We start from the raw sequence: 4,970 nt of genomic DNA, 5'->3' as shown, positions 1-4,970 counted from the left end.
TCTGCTCTTTCATGTGATTCAGTTTATTTTGAAAAGTCTCAACAGGATCTTGAGCTTTATTGTGAAAGGTTTATGTGGAACATAAACAAGCGGACACGCAATGGTTTTACCGTCATTATTGCTAACCACAACGCATAAAAACAGGCGCTTGTCCGTCCGTAGTGTGGCTATATAAAATATAAGAGAAAGAGAGAACTTTAAGAAATTAATATAGCCACTACAGTAACCATCAAAACGATGAAAAAATATTGCTGTAAACAGTTTATTTTGCGACACCACGAAACAAACAATAGCGTAAAATGAAACGATAGATGTTTTTATATCGCCATCCGATATATATCGTTATATCGAACAGCCCTAGACTGTGCCATAACCCTCCTCTCTTGCATCTGCGAAGTGATGTAACCGAGCAGAAGCAACATCTCCAAAGTTAGGTTTAAAGCACCGGTTAACCTTAAAATCTGCAAGAAGGCAAAGATCATTCCGCCAAACTGTCCATTCTTTTCCGACAGTAACTGGCAACACATCATCCCAACCCCAATGATTTCTGCACAGTTTCTGAATGATTAACTTAGCAGACAACACAACAGTTGCCAAAAACCCCAATGGGTCATTGATCGAGCTCACAAGAGACAATATCCCTCTCCTTGAGAGAGGTTTGTTTTTAAGTGTGATCTCAAACTTGAATGTATCCGATTGGATACACCACTGTACACCTAGTGCTCTCTCTACTGGCAAAACGTCACTATCCAAACCCAAGTCCTTAACGTCCTTGAATTGTTCCTGCTGAGGTATGGCAGCAAGTACTGCTCGTCTGTTTCTAATCAATTTGGTGAGCTTAAAGCCTCCCTTAGCACAAAGAGCAATAAGTTCTTAATGGAGCAACACTGCCTCCTCTTCAGACCCAATAGAGGTAAGGCAATCATCCACATAAACATTATGTAGAACATTGTTGACAACTTCTAGTCTGAACTGATCTCTGTTATCCTCTGCACATTTCCTCAAGGCACAACTTGTACAACTAGGGGATCAGGTGGCTCCGAACAGGTGTATTTTCATTCTGTATTCCACCAGATCCTGACTATGATCTCTGTCTGGCCACCACAGAAACCTTAACAGATCTGAGTCTTCTCTTTGTACTCTTACCTGATAAAACATGGATTCATTATCTGCCATGAGCACAACAGGCTCTTTACGGAAACTAGGTATGACCCCAACTAGCAAGCTAGTAAGAACTGGGCCTTGCAAAAGCTGTCCATTCAGAGACACTCCCTGCAATGAAGCACCACAATCAAAGACAACTTGCAACTTCTTCTTCTGTGGGTGATGCACCCCATGATGTGGAATGTACCACAACCCTCCATCACAGCGATCCAATTCTTCAGCAGGCACCTTCTCTGCATACCCTTTGGAAATATTATCCAAAGGATATGACATGAAATGAACCATCGCTGATAAACTTCCATTTAAGGCTCATAGTTCGCTGTTCGATAGCCTTCCTATTATTTGGCATTTTTACCTGATTGCACCTAAAAGGTAAATCAATGGTATAATGACCATCAACCAACTTAACAGAGTCTACCACTGGCTTCATAAACTGCTGATCTTCTCTAGACAAAGCAAACTGCTCATCCTGAATACATTCTGGAAAATCAGCCTTCATTTGACGTTCCCGCAGTTCATCCAGTCTTGCCACAGAAGTCCTATTGACACTCACATCAAAAATGTCAGTCTTACAATCTTCTCTGACAGGACCATTCACCATCCAACCCAGCATAGTTTTTACTGCATAGGGACCCCCATCCTGACTTCTAACAACATCCCATGGCTCTAAAGCCTTTGGCACATTGGTCCCGATCAACAGCTCTACCCCTGAATTTATCTCCAGTATCTTAATATGGCGCAAATGTGGCCATCTGTCAAGATCTTTCTGTCGGGGAATACTGCATTGATGAACAGGCATGTTTTTCTGTGTAAATAAGTCAGGCAAGTCACAGTAGTGATCCAAATCCAAACCAGTTACTTCCAAATCTCAAACAACGTAACTGACCATTTTCTCCTGACTCATTGTCTGCAACAGAATGCCAGTTTTCCTTCCTGAAAGTTTCAGCCTATTCATGAGCCCTTCAGTACAAAATGAAACTCAACTCCCAGGATCTAGAAAAGCACAGGATATCAGTGACTGATTGCCTTTCTTGGACTTCACTCTAACTGGTATTATGGAGAGAGCACCGTTTTGTTCACTGGCCCCAGTAACACCACTGCTTTGCACAGCACACGAAGGTCCTTCATCTGGTGGTTCTCCCTCTCCTTTAGTTTGCACTGAAACACTTTCCCTCTGCTTGGAGTGGATATGTAAGAGTGTGGGGTGTTTCTGATTACAGACTTCACACAAAAGACGTTTCCTGCAGTCCTTGCTTCTGTGCCCAATGCGCAGACAACCAAAACACACACCATTCTCTTTCAAAAAAGATAATCTTTCACAGGGCAACTTTCTTTCAAATGAAGGACACAAATCCAACATATGCCCTGCTCCACAAAACAAGCAAACCTTGGTCACAACTGAACCACTCTCTTGCCTCAACACTGGCTCAATCTTCCCTTCCACCTTGGCCACCGTAGTAGCAAAATTACTCCTCTTAGCCTTAGAGTAAAACTAAGACTTAACATTCCTCGCCTCTTTTCTGATGGCTGTTGGAGGATCCTGTATGTCTCCAAACAATGGGTCACTTACGATCTTCACTTGCCTTTCGACAAACTCAACAATATCGCTAAAAACCACTTTGTGTTGAAACCTCTCCTGCAGATCGCACACAGCATTCCTTCATTTATCCCTGAGCTTATAAGGCAACTTTTTTATAACTGCTTGCATGTTAGCAGAGACATCCAACTCATGCAAGGACTCAACGTCTCCCATTGCATTACAACATTGCCTTAATAAAAACCCATATTCCTGCAAAGCCTTCACATCATCAGATTTTATAGGTGGCCATTTATTGACCCTTTCAATGTAGGCAGCAGCAATTTTCAACGAATTGCCAAAGTTTTCATGGAGCAAAGATTTAGCTTTAGCATATCCATACTCAGCAGGCATATACTGACAGCTTCTCACCACTTCTCTGGATGGCCTCTGGTGTATTGCTTGAGAAAATATAAACAATCCTTAGCACTCCAAGCTTGACTCTCTACCATGTGCTCAAAAACTCTCATAAAGGGTTGATATTGCAAAAGATCACCATCAAAGAACTGAATGTCACGCCTTGGTAGCAAAAACAGAGACTGCTGCTCAGCCAATAAAGTTGTAATTTCATTTTGTTTCTTCAAACCAGTAACTAGATGATCATGACCCTCACTACCTTGTGCTGTAGGTGTAAGATGTTTTGATTGTGCCTTCAACTGCGACATTATCTGAGTAGTCGAAACTGCACCTGGAAATACTTGATGTAACTTCGTCTCTGACTGTTCCAACAAAACGACCTTGGGCTGAGAAATATTTTTAACCTGCGCTTGATGATCACTTTCATCAACACCCTGACAGGGTCGCTCTGGTAACACAGGTTTGAATGTCTGAGCATTAGGATTTAAAACACCTAAACTCCCCTGTTCTTGTTCTAAATATGAGTTCATTCCATCGGATTTACTGTTAACAGAACTTGAGACTCGGGACATTTCAGAAGCTTTTAAAACCGAGGTTCTTAACCTGGGTTTGACCGAACCCTAGGGGCCGCCCCATTTGGCCATCACTGGCTGCAGATGATCATGCTACACTGCTTCCCCAATCAGTGCTGTGGGGAATTTAGCGCGCTCAGTAGTCAACATGTGACTGTCATGGTAGTACTTCGTGTGATTTTTTTTGTTAATGTTTTAATCCATACTAACCATGACGGGCAAAAGAAGAAAGTGGTTGGACAAATATGTACAATATGGATTCACATGTATCTCGGAACGTGATGGGAGTGAGCGTCCTATCTGCACGTTTTGCAACGCCAAGTTAGATTAGATTAGATTAGATTAGATGAAACTTTATTAATCCCTCAGGTGGGTTCCTCCAGGAAATTCAGTTTCAGGTAGCAAAGCACCGTAAGAAGTTGCATGTTACAGATATATTAAGGGGAATGAGAGTAAGGATATAAGCATAAATACACCATATATACAAATATACACATATATAGATACAGAATATACAATATGGATAAATAGGATTGCTCATTTGAGTGAGTATATTGCACAGTGATTATTGCACAGTCAAATATAAGAAAAAAGACAAAACAAAAAACAAATATTGCAAATATTGCACAGTGTAGAAAAGCCCCTACAACTCAGTTGTTCCCACCCTCCCTTGTCCCCCTGTTTCTCCTCCCTCTCCCCTCCAGTGAGGAGTTAAACAGTCTGATGGCGTGTGGGACAAAGGAGTTTTTAAGTCTGTTGGTTTTTGACTTTGGGAGAAGCAGCCTGTCGCTGAATAGGGTCCTCTGATTGTTTAAGACCGTGTGCAGAGGATGCCTGGCATTGTTCATAATGTCCATCAGTTTCTTTAAGGTACTCTTCTCTGCCACTGTCACCAGAGTGTCCAGCTTCATGCCGACCACAGAGCCCACCTTTATGATTAGTTTCTCCAGTCTGGATGAGTCCCTCTTTGCTGTGCTGCTCCCCCAGCACACCACGCCATAGAAAAGGACTCCTGCGACTACTGACTGGTAAAACATCCTCAGGAGCTTCCTGCAGATGTTGAAAGACCTCAGCCTCCTGAGGAAGTACAGTCGGCTTTGGCCTTTTTTATACAGGTGCTGCGTTTTGCATGATCAGTCCAGTTTGTTGTCCACCTACAGCCCGAGGTACTTGTATGTGTTGACCACCTCCACCTCCTCTCCCTCCATCTGAACTGGCAGTGGACCTGGTCTGGACCTCCCGAAATTGTTAGGAGGTGGTGGGTAGGTGTATTGTTGTTGTTTGGGTTTTGTTTTCCTTTT

Source organism: Pundamilia nyererei, unplaced genomic scaffold (genome assembly GCF_000239375.1).
Source record: "Pundamilia nyererei isolate P.nyererei 1_Seehausen unplaced genomic scaffold, PunNye1.0 scaffold00053, whole genome shotgun sequence".
Taxonomy (NCBI): Eukaryota; Metazoa; Chordata; class Actinopteri; order Cichliformes; family Cichlidae; genus Pundamilia; species Pundamilia nyererei.
The sequence above is the reverse complement of the archived record's forward strand: the minus strand, read 5'-3'. Positions refer to the sequence as shown.